Source organism: Colletes latitarsis, chromosome 12 (genome assembly GCF_051014445.1).
Source record: "Colletes latitarsis isolate SP2378_abdomen chromosome 12, iyColLati1, whole genome shotgun sequence".
Classification (NCBI taxonomy): Eukaryota; Metazoa; Arthropoda; class Insecta; order Hymenoptera; family Colletidae; genus Colletes; species Colletes latitarsis.
In genome coordinates, this window is record NC_135145.1 from 7,420,176 (window position 1) to 7,438,771 (window position 18,596).

The following is an 18,596-nucleotide window of genomic DNA, read 5'->3' on the forward strand; positions in this document are numbered from 1 at the left end:
ACCGTATCTAACCCTGACCTAACCGGTGTTATCCTCTAAAATATAGATTGAATCCAGGTTAAACTCATGTGGCAGTGTGGTACCACATTACTGCGTGATCCAAACCAGAAAACGCCCAGGATCTGGCCAACAAGTATGCGAGAAATGCAGAAGTGTGAGCCGAATGATGGCAAATACCAGACCTAACCCAGACCTAACCGGTGTTATCCTCTAAAATATAGATTGAATCCAGGTTTAACTCACTGTTGCAGTGTGGAACCACATTACGACGTGATCCAAACCAGAAAATGCCCAGGATCTGGCCAACTAGAATGCGAAAAATGCAAAAGTATGAGCCGGATGATGGCAAATACCAGACCTAACCCTGACCTAACCGGTGTTATCCTCCATAATATAGATTGTATCCAGGTTTAGCTCACTGTTTCAGAGTGGTTCTACATTACTGCGTGATCCAAACCAGAAAACGCCCAGGATCTGGCCAACAAGTATGCGAAAAATGCGAAAGTATGAGCCGGATGATGGCAAATACCAGGCCTAACCCTGACATAACCGGTGTTATCCTCTAAAGAAATGATCGGACCCCGGTTTAACCCGCTGTTTCATTGTGGTACCACATTACTACGTGATCGATACCAGAAAACGCCCAGGATCAGGCCAACAAGTAGGTGAAAAAGGTGAAAGTATGAGCCAGATGATAACAAATACCAGACCTAACCCAAACCTAACCGGTGCTACACTCTAATATACAGATCGAATCCAGGATTACTTCACTGTATCCGTGCGGTACCACATTACCACGTGATCCAACCCAGAAAACGCCCAGTATCTGGCCAACAAGTAGGTGAAAAATGCGAAAGTATGAGCCAGATGATGGCAAATACCAGACCTAACCCTGACCTAACCGGTGTTATCCTCTAAAATATAGATTGAATCCAGGTTTTACACACTGTTTCAGTGTGGTACCATATTACTACGTGTTCCAAACCAGAAGACGCCCTGGATCTGGCCAACAAGTATGCGAAAAATGCGAAAATATGAGCCAGTTGATGGCAAATACCAGACCTAACCCAAACCTAACCGGTGCTACACTCTAATATACAGATCGAATCCAGGATTACTTCACTGTTTCCGTGCGGTACCACATTACCACGTGATCCAACCCAGAAAAGGCCAGGATCTGGCTAACAAGTATGCGAAAAATGCGAAAGCATGAGCCATATGATGGCAAATACCAGACCTAACCCTGACCTAACCGGTGTTAGCCTCTAAAATATAGATTGCATCCAGGTTTAACTCATGTGGCTGTGTGGTACCACATTACTACGTGATCCAAACCAGAAAACGCGCAGGATCTGGCCACCGAGTATGCGAAATATGCGAAAGTATGAGCCAGATGATGGCAAATACCAGGCCTAACCCTGACCTAACCGGTGTTACCCTCTAATATATAGATCGAATACAGGATTAACTCGCTGTTTCAGTGTGGTACCACATTACTACGTGATCCAAACCAGAAAGGGCCAGGATCTGGCTAACATGTATGCGAAAAATGCGAAAGCATGAGCCATATGATGGCAAATACCAGACCTAACCCAAACCTAACCGGTGTTACCCTCTAATATATAGATCGAATCCAGGATTACTTCACTGTTTCAGTGCCGTACCACGCTACTACCTGATCCAACCCAGAAAACGCCCAGGATCTGGCCAACAAGTATGCGAAAAATGCGAAAGTATGAGCCAGATGATGGCAAATACCAGACCTAACCCAAACCTAACCGGTGTTACCCTCTAATATATAGATCGAATCCAGGATTAACTCACTCTTTCAGTGTGGTACCACATTACTACGTGATCCAAACCAGAAAACGCCCAGGATCAGGCCACCAAGTATGCGAAATATGCGAAAGTATGAGCCGGATGATGGCAAATACCAGACCTAACCCTGACCTAACCGGTGTTACCTTCTAATATATAGATCGAATCCAGGATTAACTCGCTGTTTCAGTGTGGTACCACATTACTACGTGATCCAAACCAGAAAACGCCCTGGATCTGGCCAACAAGAATGCGAAAAATGCGAAAGTATGAGCCGGATGATGGCAAATACCAGACCTAACCCTGACCTCACCGCTGTTATCCTCTAAAATATAGATTGAATCCAGGATTAACTCACTGTTTCAGCGTGGTACCACATTACTACGTGATCCAAACCAGAAAACGCCCAGGATCTGGCCAAGAAGTATGCGAAAAATGCGAAAGTATGAGGCAGACGATGGCTAATACCAGACCTAACCCTGACCTCACCGCTGTTATCCTCTAAAATATAGATTGAATCCAGGATTAACTCACTGTTTCAGCGTGGTACCACATTACTACGTGATCCAAACCAGAAAACGCCCAGGATCTGGCCAACAAGTATGCGTCAAATGCGAAAGTATGAGCCGGATGATGGCAAATACCAGAACTAACCCTGACCTAACCGGTGTTACCCTCTAATATATAGATCGAATACTGGACTAACTCACAGTTTCAGTGTGGTACCACATTACTACGTGATCCAAACCAGAAAACGCCCAGGATCTGGCCAACAAGTATGCGACAAATGCGAAAGCATGAGCCACATGATGGCAAATACCAGACCTAACCCAAACCTAACCGGTGTTACCCTCTAAAATATAGATTGAATCCAGGTTTAACTCACTGTTGGAGTGTGGGGCCACATTACTACGTGATCCAACCCAGAAAACGCCCTGGATCTGGCCAACAAGTATGCGAAAAATGCGAAAATATGAGCCAGTTGATGGCAAATACCAGACCTAACCCAAACCTAACCGGTGCTACACTCTAATATACAGATCGAATCCAGGATTACTTCACTGTTTCCGTGCGGTACCACATTACCACGGGATCCAACCCAGAAAACGCCCAGTATCTGGCCAACAAGTAGGTGAAAAATGCGAAAGTATGAGCCAGATGATGGCAAATACCAGACCTAACCCTGACCTAACCGGTGTTATCCTCTAAAATATAGATTGAATCCAGGTTTTACACACTGTTTCAGCGTGGTACCATATTACTACGTGTTCCAAACCAGAAGACGCCCAGCATCTGGCCAATAAGTATGCGAAAAATGCGAAAGTATGAGGCAGGCGATGGCAAATACCAGACCCAACCCTGACCTCACCGCTGTTATCCTGTAAAATATAGATTGAATCGAGGATTAACTCGCTGTTTCAGTGTGGTACCACATTACTACGTGATCCAAACCAGAAAAGGCCAGGATCTGGCTAACAAGTATGCGAAAAATGCGAAAGCATGAGCCAGATGATGGCAAATACCAGACCTAACCCTGACCTAACCGGTGTTATCCTCTAAAATATAGATTGAATCCAGGTTTAACTCATGTGGCTGTGTGGTACCACATTACTACGTGATCCAAACCAGGAAACGTCCAGTATCTGGCCAACAAGTATGCGAAAAATGCGAAAGTATGAGCCAGATGATGGCAAATACCAGGCCTAACCCTGACCTAACCGGTGTTACCCTCTAATATATAGATCGATACTGGATTAGCTCACACTTTCAGTGTGGTACCACATTACTACGTGATCCAAACCAGAAAACGCCATGGATCTGGCCAACAAGTATGCGAAAAATGCGAAAGTATGAGGCAGGCGATGGCAAATACCAGACCCAACCCTGACCTCACCGCTGTTATCCTCTAAAATATAGATTGAATCCAGGATTAACTCGCTGTTTCAGTGTGGTACCACATTACTACGTGATCCAAACGAGAAGACGGCCAGGATCTGGCCAACAAGTAGTCGAAAAATGCGAAAGTATGAGTCGGATGATGGCAAATACCTGACCTAACCCAGACCTAACCGGTGATATCCTCTAAAATTTAGAATGAATCCAGGTTTAACTCACTGTTTAAGTGTGATACCACATTGCTACGTGATCCAAACCAGAAAACGCCCAGGATCTGGCCAACAAGTATGCGAAAATGGCGAAAGTATGAGCCAGATGATGGCAAATACCAGACCTAACCCAAACCTAACCGGTGTTACCCTCAAATATATAGATCGAATCCAGGATTAACTCACTCTTTCAGTGTGGTACCATATTACTACGTGATCCAAACCAGAAAACGCCCAGGATCTGGCCACCGAGTATGCGAAATATGCGAAAGTATGAGCCGGATGATGGCAAATACCAGACCTAACCCTGACCTGACGGGTATTACCTTCTAATATATAGATCGAATCCAGGATTAACTCCCTGTTTCAGTGTGGTACCACATTACTACGTGATCCAAACCAGAAAACGCGCTGGATCTGGCCAACAAGTATGCGAAAAATGCGAAAGAATGAGCCGGATGATGACAAATACCAGACCTAACCCTGACCAAACCGGTGTTACCCTCTAATATATAGATCGAATACAGGATTAACTCACAGTGTCAGTGTGGTACCACATTACTACGTGTTCCAAACCAGAAGACGCCCTAGATCTGGCCAACAAGTATGCGAAAAATGCGAAAGTATGAGGCAGGCGGTGGCAAATAGCAGACCTAACCCTGACCTAACCGGTGTTATCCTCTAATATATAGATCGAATACAGGATTAGCTCACAGTTTCAGTGTGGTACCACATTACTACGTGATCCAAACCAGAAAACGCCATGGATCTGGCCAACAAGTATGCGAAAAATGCGAAAGTATGAGGCAGGCGATGGCAAATACCAGACCCAACCCTGACCTCACCGCTGTTATCCTCTAAAATATAGATCGAATCCAGGATTAACACACTGTTTCAGTGTGGTACCACATTACTACGTGATCCAAACCAGAGGACGCCCAGGATCTGGCCAACAAGTATGCGACAAATGCGATAGCATGGGCCAGATGATGGCAAATACCAGACCTAACCCAAACCTAACCGGTGTTACGCTCTAATATATAGATCGAATCCAGGATTACTTCACTGTTTCAGTGCGGTACCACATTACCACGTGATCCAAACCAGAAAACGCCCTGGATCTGGCCAACAAGTATGCGAAAAATTGCGAAAGTATGAGCCAGATGATGGCAAATACCATATCTAACCCAAACCTAACCGGTGTTACCCTCTAATATATAGATCGAATCCAGGACTAACTCAATGTTTCAGTGTGGTACCACATTACCACGTGATCCAAACCAGAAAACGCGCTGGATCTGGCCAACAAGTAGGTGAAAAATGCGAAAGAATGAGCCGGATGATGACAAATACCAGACCTAACCCTGACCAAACCGGTGTTACCCTCTAATATATAGATCGAATACAGGATTAACTCACAGTGTCAGTGTGGTACCACATTACTACGTGTTCCAAACCAGAAGACGCCCTAGATCTGGCCAACAAGTATGCGAAAAATGCGAAAGTATGAGGCAGGCGGTGGCAAATAGCAGACCTAACCCTGACCTAACCGGTGTTATCCTCTAATATATAGATCGAATCCAGGATTACTTCACTGTTTCAGTGCGGTACCACATTACCACGTGATCCAAACCAGAAAACGCCCTGGATCTGGCCAACAAGTATGCGAAAAATTGCGAAAGTATGAGCCAGATGATGGCAAATACCATATCTAACCCAAACCTAACCGGTGTTACCCTCTAATATATAGATCGAATCCAGGACTAACTCAATGTTTCAGTGTGGTACCACATTACCACGTGATCCAAACCAGAAAACGCGCTGGATCTGGCCAACAAGTAGGTGAAAAATGCGAAAGAATGAGCCGGATGATGACAAATACCAGACCTAACCCTGACCAAACCGGTGTTACCCTCTAATATATAGATTGAATCCAGGATTAACTCGCTGTTTCAGCGTGGTACCACATTACTACGTGATCCAAACCAGAAAACGCCCAGGATCTGGCCAACAAGTATGCGACAAATGCGATAGCATGGGCCAGATGATGGCAAATACCAGACCTAACCCAAACCTAACCGGTGTTACGCTCTAATATATAGATCGAATCCAGGATTACTTCACTGTTTCAGTGCGGTACCACATTACCACGTGATCCAAACCAGAAAACGCCCTGGATCTGGCTAACATGTATGCGAAAAATGCGAAAGTATGAGCCAGATGATGGCAAATACCAGACCTAACACAAACCTAACCGGTGTTACCCTCTAATATATAGATCGAATCCAGGATTAACTCACTCTTTCAGTGTGGTACCATATTACTACGTGATCCAAACCAGAAAACGCCCAGGATCTGGCCACCGAGTATGCGAAATATGCAAAAGTATGAGCAGGATGATGGCAAATACCAGACCTAACCCTGACCTAACCGGTGTTACCTTCTAATATATAGATCGAATCCAGGATTAACTCGCTGTTTCAGTGTGGTACCACATTACTACGTGATCCAATCCAGAAAACGCCCTGGATCTGGCCAACAAGTATGCGAAAAATGCGAAAGTATGAGCCGGATGATGGCAAATACCAGACCTAACCCTGACCTCACCGCTGTTATCCTCTAAAATATAGATTGAATCCAGGATTAACTCACTGTTTCAGCGTGGTACCACATTACTACGTGATCCAAACCAGAAAACGCCCAGGATCTGGCCAACAAGTATGCGTCAAATGCGAAAGTATGAGCCGGATGATGGCAAATACCAGAACTAACCCTGACCTAACCGGTGTTACCCTCTAATATATAGATCGAATACTGGACTAACTCACAGTTTCAGTTTGGTACCACATTACTACGTGATCCAAACCAGAAAACGCCCGGGATCTGGCCAACAAGTATGCGACAAATGCGAAAGCATGAGCCACATGATGGCAAATACCAGACCTAACCCAAACCTAACCGGTGTTACCCTCTAATATATAGATCGAATCCAGGATTAACTCAATGTTTCAGTGTGGTACCACGTGACTACGTGATCCAAACCAGAAAACGCGCTGGATCTGGCCAACAAGTAGGTGAAAAATGCGAAAGAATGAGCCGGATGATGACAAATACCAGACCTAACCCTGACCAAACCGGTGTTACCCTCTAATATATAGATCGAATACAGGATTAACTCACAGTTTCAGTGTGGTACCACATTACTACGTGTTCCAAACCAGAAGACGCCCTAGATCTGGCCAACAAGTATGCGAAAAATGCGAAAGTATGAGGCAGGCTGTGGCAAATAGCAGACCTAACCCTGACCTAACCGGTGTTATCCTCTAAAATATAGATTGAATCCAGGTTTAACTCACTGTTGGAGTGTGGGGCCACATTACTACGTGATCCAACCCAGAAAACGCCCAGTATCTGTCCAACAAGTAGGCGAAAGATGCGAAACATATGAGACAGATGATGACAAATACCAGACCTAACCCTGACCTCACCGCTGTTATCCTCTAAAATATAGATTGAATCCAGGGTTAACTCACTGTTTCAGTGTGGTACCATATTACTACGTTATCCAAACCAGAAGACGCCCAGGACCTGGCCAATAAGTATGCGAAAAATGCGAAAGTATGAGTCGGATGATGCCAAATACCAGACCTAACCCAGACCTAACCGGTGTTATCCTCGAAAATATAGATTGAATCCAGGTTTAACTCACTGTTTAAGTGTGATACCACATTGCTAAGTGATCCAAACCAGAAAACGCCCAGGATCTGGCCAACATGTATGCGAAAATTGCGAAAGTATGAGCCAGTTGATGCCAAATACCAGACCTAACCCAAACCTAACCGGTGTTACCCTCTAATATATAGATCGAATCCAGGATTAACTCACTGTTTCAGTGTGGTACCACATTACTACGTGATCCGAACCAGAAAACGCCCAGGATCTGGCCAACAAGTATGCGACAAATGCGAAAGCATGAGCCAGATGATGGCAAATACCAGACCTAACCCTGACCTAACCGGTGTTATCCTCTAAAATATAGATTGAATCCAGGTTTAACACACTGTTTAAGTGTGATACCACATTGCTATGTGATCCAAACCAGAAAACGCCCAGGATGTGGCCAACAAGTATGCGAAAATTGCGAAAGTATGAGCCAGATGATGGCAAATACCAGACCTAACCCAAACCTAACCGGTGTTACCCTCTAATATATAGATCGAATACTGGACTAACTCACAGTTTCAGTGTGGTACCACATTACTACGTGATCCAAACCAGAAAACGCCCAGGATCTGGCCAACAAGTATGCGACAAATGCGAAAGCATGAGCCACATGATGGCAAATACCAGACCAAACCTAAACCTAACCGGTGTTACCCTCTAATATATAGATCGAATCCAGGTTTAACTCACTGTTTAAGTGTGATACCACATTGCTATGTGATCCAAACCAGAAAACGCCCAGGATGTGGCCAACAAGTATGCGAAAATTGCGAAAGTATGAGCCAGATGATGGCAAATACCAGACCTAACCCAAACCTAACCGGTGTTACCCTCTAATATATAGATCGAATCCAGGATTACTTCACTGTTTCAGTGCGGTACCACATTACCACGTGATCCAACCCAGAGAACACCCAGTATCTGGCCAACAAGTAGGCGAAAAATGCGAAAGTATGAGACAGATGATGGCAAATACCAGACCTAACCCAAACCTAACCGGTGTTACCCTCTAATATATAGATCGAATCCAGGATTACTACACTGTTTCAGTGCGGTACCACATTACTACGTGATCCAAAGCAGAAAACGCCCAGGATCTGGCCAAGAAGTATGCGAAAAATTGCGAAAGTATGAGCCAGATGATGGCAAATACCATATCTAACCCAAACCTAACCGGTGTTACCCTCTAATATATAGATCAAATCCAGGATTAACTCACTGTTTCAGTGTGGTACCACATTACTACGTGATACAATCCAGAAAACGCCCTGGATCTGGCCAACAAGTATGTGAAAAATGCGAAAGTATGAGGCAGGCGATGGCAAATACCAGACCTAACCCTGACCTAACCGGTGTTATCCTCTAAAATATAGATTGAATCCAGGTTTAACTCACTGTTTGAGTGTGGTGCCACATTACTACGTGATCCGACCCAGAAATCGCCCAGGATCTGGCCAACAAGTAGGTGAAAAAAGCGAAAGCATGAGGCAGATGATGGCAAATACCAACCCCAACCCTGACCTAACCGGTGTTATCCTCTAAAATATAGATTGAATATAGGTTTAACTCACAGCTTCAGAGTGGTTCTACATTACTACGTGATCCAAACCAGAAAACGCCCAGGATCTGGCCAACAAGTATGCGAAAAATTGCGAAAGTATGAGCCGGATGATGACAAATACCAGACCTAACCCAAACCTAACCGGTGTTACCCTCTAATATATAGCTCGAATCCAGGATTAACTCACTGTTTCAGTGTGGTACCACATTACTACGTGATCCAAACCAGAATACGCGCTGGATCTGGCCAACAAGTATGCGAAAAGTGCGAAAGTATGAGGCAGACGATGGCAAATACCAGACCTAACCCTGACCTAACCGGCGTTATCCTCTAAAATATCGATTGACTCCTGGTCTAACACACTGTTTGAGTGTGGTGCCACATTACTAAGTGATCCGACCCAGAAAACGCCCAGGATCTGGCCAACAAGTAGGAGAAAAATGCGAAAGCATGAGGCAGATGATGGCAAATACCAGACCTAACCCAAACCTAACCGGTGTTACCCACTAATATATAGATCGAATCCAGGATTAACTCACTGTTTCAGTGTGGTACCACATTACTACGTGATCCAAACCAGAAAACGCCCTGGATCTGGCCAACAAGTATGCGAAAAAAGCGAAAGTATGAGGCAGGCGATGGCAAATACCAGACCCAACCCTGATCTCACTGCTGTTATCCTCTAAAATATAGATTGAATCTAGGATTAACTCAGTGTTTCAGTGTGGTACCTTATTACTACGTGATCCAAACCAGAAGACGCCCAGGATCTGGCCAACAAGTATGCGAAAAATGCGAAAGTATGAGCCAGATGATGGCAAATACCAGACCTAACCCAAACCTAACCGTTGTTACCCTCTAATATATACACCGAATCCAGGATTACTTCACTGTTTCAGTGCGGTACTACACTACTACCTGATCCAACCCAGAAAACGCCCAGGATCTGGCCAACAAGTATTCGAAAATTGCGAAAGTATGAGCCAGATGATGGCAAATACCAGACCAAACTCAAACCTAACCGTTGTTATCCTCTAAAATATAGATTGAATCCAGGTTTAACTCATGTGGCTGAGTGGTACCACATTACTGCGTGATCCAAACCAGAAAACGTCCTGGATCTGGCCAACAAGTATGCGAAAAATTGCGAAAGTATGAGCCAGATGATGGCAAATATCAGATCTAACCCAAACCTAAACGGTGTTACCCTCTAATATACAGGGTGGGGCAGTAACTATTAGCACCTCAGATATCTTGGAAACTATAAGTTTCACAGAAATGTTTGCTAAAGTAAATTGCACAGTACGAAGGGCGCTATTGGGTGGCGATAATAGTTTTTTTGCAGGTGGAGGTACTTCGGACATTTCAAGGTCACATCCATTTTTTTAAATGGATCGGTATGTTTTTGCTTCCGTATCACGATAGAGGATCTTAAAACGAGTTCAACGACCTGTTACACAAGGTCATTGAAGGTCATAGAAAGTAGAGAAAGGCGATAATACTTACGGTTTTGGTAGTAAATGAAACATACGTATTGTCAACAGTAGAGGAATGCGTAATGCTTACCGTTTACTTCACTGAGAATAAACACTGCTTGAAGGACACTTTAATAGTTTGCAGAGTAAGATAAACATCATAAGATTAGTATCGATAAATCGGTCAATCCGGCACGATGTATCCGTTTGAAGAGCAGGTTGATATGCTTCTTATTTATGGCGAATGCCAACAAAATTCTGTAAGGGCAAAAAACTTGTATGCTGAACGATATCCACATCGGTCTCAGCCTTCGCGTCAAACATTTAAAAATGTGTACGATAAACTTAGGCAAACCGGTAGTTTAAGTGTTCGTAAAAGTGAACGCCAGAAACGAGTAATTAACGAAGAAATGGAAATCGGTGTGCTCGCTAGTGTGTCTAGAAATTCTCATATTAGTTCGCGATAAATTGAACGCGAATCTGGCATTAGTAGGAGGAGCGTACTTCGCATTTTGCACCGTCACAAATTTCATCCGTATCACGTTAATCTTCACCAAGAATTGCATGGGAACAACTTCATGAATCGCGTTGAGTTTTGTCGATGGGCTATACGTCAGATTCAAAACAATGAGCTTTTTTTTAATACCGTCTTATTTACTGATAAAGCAACATTCACAAATCATGGGAATGTTAATTTGCATAACATGCATTTATGGGCAGCGGAAAATCCACATTGGCTGCGACAGGTTGAACATCAAAAACAATGGTCTGTGAATGTATGGCGCGGTATCATAGGTGATCAAATTATTGGACCTTATTTTATCAATGGAAATTTGAATGGCAACGTCTATGCTAATTTTATGAAGGATACATTGGGTCTTTTGCTAGAAGAGTTACCTTTATTTTCATGACAAACCATGTGGTATCAACATGATGGATGCCCAGCACATTATTCATCGATTGCGCGAAGGGAACTCGATGAAAAATTTCGAAATCGTTGGATTGGATGCGGCGGTCCAATATCGTGGCCAGCTCGTTCACCAGACATAACACCTTTAGATTTCTTTCTGTGGGGAACACTGAAAGAGAAAGTGTACAAAGAAGTACCAACTACATCTCACGATATGCAACAGCGAATTATTGCAGCCTGTGCATCAATAAGTTCTGACGCTGTAAGACTTGCAAGTCTATCAATCGTAAAAAGAATCCAACGGTGCATTGACAGTGATGGTCATCATTTCGAACACCTACTATAAACATGTTTCATTTACTAGCAAAACCGTAAGTATTATCGCCTTTCTCTACTTTCTATGACCTTCAATGACCTTGTGTAATAGGTCGTTGAACTCGTTTTAAGATCCTCTATCGTGATACGGAAGCAAAAACATACCGATCCATTTAAAAAAATGGATGTGACCTTCAAATGTCCGAAGTACCTCCACCTGCAAAAAAAACTATTATCGCCACCCAATAGCACCCTTCGTATTGTGCAATTTACTTTAGCAAATATTTCTGTGAAACTTATAGTTTCCAAGATATCTGAGGTGCTAATAGTTACTGCCCCACCCTGTATAGATCGAATCCAGGATTACTTTACTGTTTCAGTGCGGTACCACACTACTACCTGATCCAACCCAGAGAACGCCCAGGATCTGGCCAACAAGTATTCGAAAATTGCGAAAGTATGAGCCAGATGATGGCAAATACCAGACCTAACCCAAACCTAACCGGTGTTATCCTCTAAAAAATAGATTGAATCCAGGTTTAACTCATGTGGCTGCGTGGTACCACATTACTACGTGATCCAAACCGGAAAACGCCCTGGATCTGGCCAACAAGTATGCGAAATATGCGAAAGTATGAGCCGGATGATGACAAATACCAGACCTAACCCTGACATAACCGGTGTTACCCTCTAATATATAGATCGAATACAGGTTTAACTCATGAGGCTGTGTGGTACCACACTATTACGCGACCCAAACCAGAAAACGCCCTGGATCTGGCCAACAAGTACGCGAAAAATGCGGAAGTATGAGCCAGATGGTCGTCGCCCGGTCGCGAGGCGTCGCGGGCGGCCGCCTCGGCGTGGCGGATGACCTAGGCTGGGAGGGGGGTCCTGAGGGGACCCTCCTCCCGCCAGGCGGCGCCGGGTCGGACCGGTTGGGGGTAGGAGTGCCTCCCCCTACCGGTCCGACGCAAGGGGAGGCACCCTCGGCGGTCTGGTGCGGCCATGAACGCCCGGCCGCCGAGGGGTGGAAACGGGGTCGCGGGCGGTTGCGGGTTGGGGCTCGCAGCCGCCACTAAACGCGGCCCCGGGACGGATAGCGGCGGGATGGAGTGGCCCCGTCCCGCCGCTATGAGGCAGTGTGTCTACTGGGGGGACCGATTGTCCCCCCGGGGGATGGGCGCGAAAGCGCGGGCACGGGGAGGATACCGGAAGAATGCTTCGAGCGATTCCCGGTATCCTCCCAAAGCGTGCCGAAGGGTCACCGTGGGGTTTTTAGTGGGTAGGTCCCGCGCCTGTCGTTGTACGGGCGCGGGGAATCCCACATACCCCTCCCACCTCTCCCCAAGGAGGTGGGAGGGAGTCTTTCGAAGATTTTCCCCACGACAAAAAAAAAAAAAAAAAAAAAAAAAAAAAAGTATGAGCCAGATGATGGCAAATACCAGACCTAACCCAAACCTAACCGGTGTTACCCTCTAATATATAGCTCGAATCCAGGATTAACTCACTGTTTCAGTGTGGTACCACATTACTACGTGATCCAAACCAGAAAACGCGCTGGATCTGGCCAACAAGTATGCGAAAAGTGCGAAAGTATGAGGCAGACGATGGCAAATACCAGACCTAACCCTGACCTAACCGGCGTTATCCTCTAAAATATCGATTGACTCCAGGATTAACTCACTGTTTCAGTGTGGTACCACATTACTACGTGATCCAAACCAGAAAACGCCCTGGATCTGGCCAACAAGTATGCGAAAAAAGCGAAAGAATGAGGCAGGCGATGGCAAATACCAGAACCAACCCTGATCTCACTGCTGTTATCCTCTAAAATATAGATTGAATCTAGGATTAACTCAGTGTTTCAGTGTGGTACCTTATTACTACGTGATCCAAACCAGAAGACGCCCAGGATCTGGCCAACAAGTATGCGAAATATGCGAAAGTATGAGCCAGATGATGGCAAATACCAGACCTAACACAAACCTAACCGGTGTTACCCTCTAATATATAGACCGAATCCAGGATTACTTCACTGTTTCAGTGCGGTACCACACTACTACCTGATCCAACCCAGAAAACGCCCAGGATCTGGCCAACAAGTATTCGAAAATTGCGAAAGTATGAGCCAGATGATGGCAAATACCAGACCAAACTCAAACCTAACCGTTGTTATCCTCTAAAATATAGATTGAATCCAGGTTTAACTCATGTGGCTGAGTGGTACCACATTACTGCGTGATCCTAACCAGAAAACGTCCTTGTATCTGGCCAACAAGTATGCGAAAAATTGCGACAGTATGAGCCAGATGATGGCAAATATCAGATGTAACCCAAACCTAAACGGTGTTACCCTCTAATATATAGATCGAATCCAGGATTACTTCACTGTTTCAGTGCGGTACCACACTACTACCTGATCCAACCCAGAAAACGCCCAGGATCTGGCCAACAAGTATGCGAAAAATGCGGAAGCATGAGCCAGATGATCGCAAATACCAGACCTAACCCAAACCTAACAGGTGTTACCCCCTAATATATAGATCGAATCCAGGATTACTTTACTGTTTCAGTGCGGTTCCACACTACTACCTGATCCAACCCAGAGAACGCCCAGGATCTGGCCAACAAGTATTCGAAAATTGCGAAAGTATGAGCCAGATGATGGCAAATACCAGACCTAACCCAAACCTAACCGGTGTTATCCTCTAAAAAATAGATTGAATCCAGGTTTAACTCATGTGGCTGCGTGGTACCACATTACTACGTGATCCAAACCGGAAAACGCCCTGGACCTGGCCAACAAGTATGCGAAATATGCGAAAGTATGAGCCGGATGATGACAAATACCAGACCTAACCCTGACATAACCGGTGTTACCCTCTAATATATAGCTCGAATCCAGGATTAACTCACTGTTTCAGTGTGGTACCACATTACTACGTGATCCAAACCAGAATACGCGCTGGATCTGGCCAACAAGTATGCGAAAAGTGCGAAAGTATGAGGCAGACGATGGCAAATACCAGACCTAACCCTGACCTAACCGGCGTTATCCTCTAAAATATCGATTGACTCCTGGTCTAACACACTGTTTGAGTGTGGTGCCACATTACTAAGTGATCCGACCCAGAAAACGCCCAGGATCTGGCCAACAAGTAGGAGAAAAATGCGAAAGCATGAGGCAGATGATGGCAAATACCAGACCTAACCCAAACCTAACCGGTGTTACCCACTAATATATAGATCGAATCCAGGATTAACTCACTGTTTCAGTGTGGTACCACATTACTACGTGATCCAAACCAGAAAACGCCCTGGATCTGGCCAACAAGTATGCGAAAAAAGCGAAAGTATGAGGCAGGCGATGGCAAATACCAGACCCAACCCTGATCTCACTGCTGTTATCCTCTAAAATATAGATTGAATCTAGGATTAACTCAGTGTTTCAGTGTGGTACCTTATTACTACGTGATCCAAACCAGAAGACGCCCAGGATCTGGCCAACAAGTATGCGAAAAATGCGAAAGTATGAGCCAGATGATGGCAAATACCAGACCTAACCCAAACCTAACCGTTGTTACCCTCTAATATATACACCGAATCCAGGATTACTTCACTGTTTCAGTGCGGTACTACACTACTACCTGATCCAACCCAGAAAACGCCCAGGATCTGGCCAACAAGTATTCGAAAATTGCGAAAGTATGAGCCAGATGATGGCAAATACCAGACCAAACTCAAACCTAACCGTTGTTATCCTCTAAAATATAGATTGAATCCAGGTTTAACTCATGTGGCTGAGTGGTACCACATTACTGCGTGATCCAAACCAGAAAACGTCCTGGATCTGGCCAACAAGTATGCGAAAAATTGCGAAAGTATGAGCCAGATGATGGCAAATATCAGATCTAACCCAAACCTAAACGGTGTTACCCTCTAATATACAGGGTGGGGCAGTAACTATTAGCACCTCAGATATCTTGGAAACTATAAGTTTCACAGAAATGTTTGCTAAAGTAAATTGCACAGTACGAAGGGCGCTATTGGGTGGCGATAATAGTTTTTTTGCAGGTGGAGGTACTTCGGACATTTCAAGGTCACATCCATTTTTTTAAATGGATCGGTATGTTTTTGCTTCCGTATCACGATAGAGGATCTTAAAACGAGTTCAACGACCTGTTACACAAGGTCATTGAAGGTCATAGAAAGTAGAGAAAGGCGATAATACTTACGGTTTTGGTAGTAAATGAAACATACGTATTGTCAACAGTAGAGGAATGCGTAATGCTTACCGTTTACTTCACTGAGAATAAACACTGCTTGAAGGACACTTTAATAGTTTGCAGAGTAAGATAAACATCATAAGATTAGTATCGATAAATCGGTCAATCCGGCACGATGTATCCGTTTGAAGAGCAGGTTGATATGCTTCTTATTTATGGCGAATGCCAACAAAATTCTGTAAGGGCAAAAAACTTGTATGCTGAACGATATCCACATCGGTCTCAGCCTTCGCGTCAAACATTTAAAAATGTGTACGATAAACTTAGGCAAACCGGTAGTTTAAGTGTTCGTAAAAGTGAACGCCAGAAACGAGTAATTAACGAAGAAATGGAAATCGGTGTGCTCGCTAGTGTGTCTAGAAATTCTCATATTAGTTCGCGATAAATTGAACGCGAATCTGGCATTAGTAAGAGGAGCGTACTTCGCATTTTGCACCGTCACAAATTTCATCCGTATCACGTTAATCTTCACCAAGAATTGCATGGGAACAACTTCATGAATCGCGTTGAGTTTTGTCGATGGGCTATACGTCAGATTCAAAACAATGAGCTTTTTTTTAATACCGTCTTATTTACTGATAAAGCAACATTCACAAATCATGGGAATGTTAATTTGCATAACATGCATTTATGGGCAGCGGAAAATCCACATTGGCTGCGACAGGTTGAACATCAAAAACAATGGTCTGTGAATGTATGGCGCGGTATCATAGGTGATCAAATTATTGGACCTTATTTTATCAATGGAAATTTGAATGGCAACGTCTATGCTAATTTTATGAAGGATACATTGGGTCTTTTGCTAGAAGAGTTACCTTTATTTTCATGACAAACCATGTGGTATCAACATGATGGATGCCCAGCACATTATTCATCGATTGCGCGAAGGGAACTCGATGAAAAATTTCGAAATCGTTGGATTGGATGCGGCGGTCCAATATCGTGGCCAGCTCGTTCACCAGACATAACACCTTTAGATTTCTTTCTGTGGGGAACACTGAAAGAGAAAGTGTACAAAGAAGTACCAACTACATCTCACGATATGCAACAGCGAATTATTGCAGCCTGTGCATCAATAAGTTCTGACGCTGTAAGACTTGCAAGTCTATCAATCGTAAAAAGAATCCAACGGTGCATTGACAGTGATGGTCATCATTTCGAACACCTACTATAAACATGTTTCATTTACTAGCAAAACCGTAAGTATTATCGCCTTTCTCTACTTTCTATGACCTTCAATGACCTTGTGTAATAGGTCGTTGAACTCGTTTTAAGATCCTCTATCGTGATACGGAAGCAAAAACATACCGATCCATTTAAAAAAATGGATGTGACCTTCAAATGTCCGAAGTACCTCCACCTGCAAAAAAAACTATTATCGCCACCCAATAGCACCCTTCGTATTGTGCAATTTACTTTAGCAAATATTTCTGTGAAACTTATAGTTTCCAAGATATCTGAGGTGCTAATAGTTACTGCCCCACCCTGTATAGATCGAATCCAGGATTACTTTACTGTTTCAGTGCGGTACCACACTACTACCTGATCCAACCCAGAGAACGCCCAGGATCTGGCCAACAAGTATTCGAAAATTGCGAAAGTATGAGCCAGATGATGGCAAATACCAGACCTAACCCAAACCTAACCGGTGTTATCCTCTAAAAAATAGATTGAATCCAGGTTTAACTCATGTGGCTGCGTGGTACCACATTACTACGTGATCCAAACCGGAAAACGCCCTGGATCTGGCCAACAAGTATGCGAAATATGCGAAAGTATGAGCCGGATGATGACAAATACCAGACCTAACCCTGACATAACCGGTGTTACCCTCTAATATATAGATCGAATACAGGTTTAACTCATGAGGCTGTGTGGTACCACACTATTACGCGACCCAAACCAGAAAACGCCCTGGATCTGGCCAACAAGTACGCGAAAAATGCGGAAGTATGAGCCAGATGGTCGTCGCCCGGTCGCGAGGCGTCGCGGGCGGCCGCCTCGGCGTGGCGGATGACCTAGGCTGGGAGGGGGGTCCTGAGGGGACCCTCCTCCCGCCAGGCGGCGCCGGGTCGGACCGGTTGGGGGTAGGAGTGCCTCCCCCTACCGGTCCGACGCAAGGGGAGGCACCCTCGGCGGTCTGGTGCGGCCATGAACGCCCGGCCGCCGAGGGGTGGAAACGGGGTCGCGGGCGGTTGCGGGTTGGGGCTCGCAGCCGCCACTAAACGCGGCCCCGGGACGGATAGCGGCGGGATGGAGTGGCCCCGTCCCGCCGCTATGAGGCAGTGTGTCTACTGGGGGGACCGATTGTCCCCCCGGGGGATGGGCGCGAAAGCGCGGGCACGGGGAGGATACCGGAAGAATGCTTCGAGCGATTCCCGGTATCCTCCCAAAGCGTGC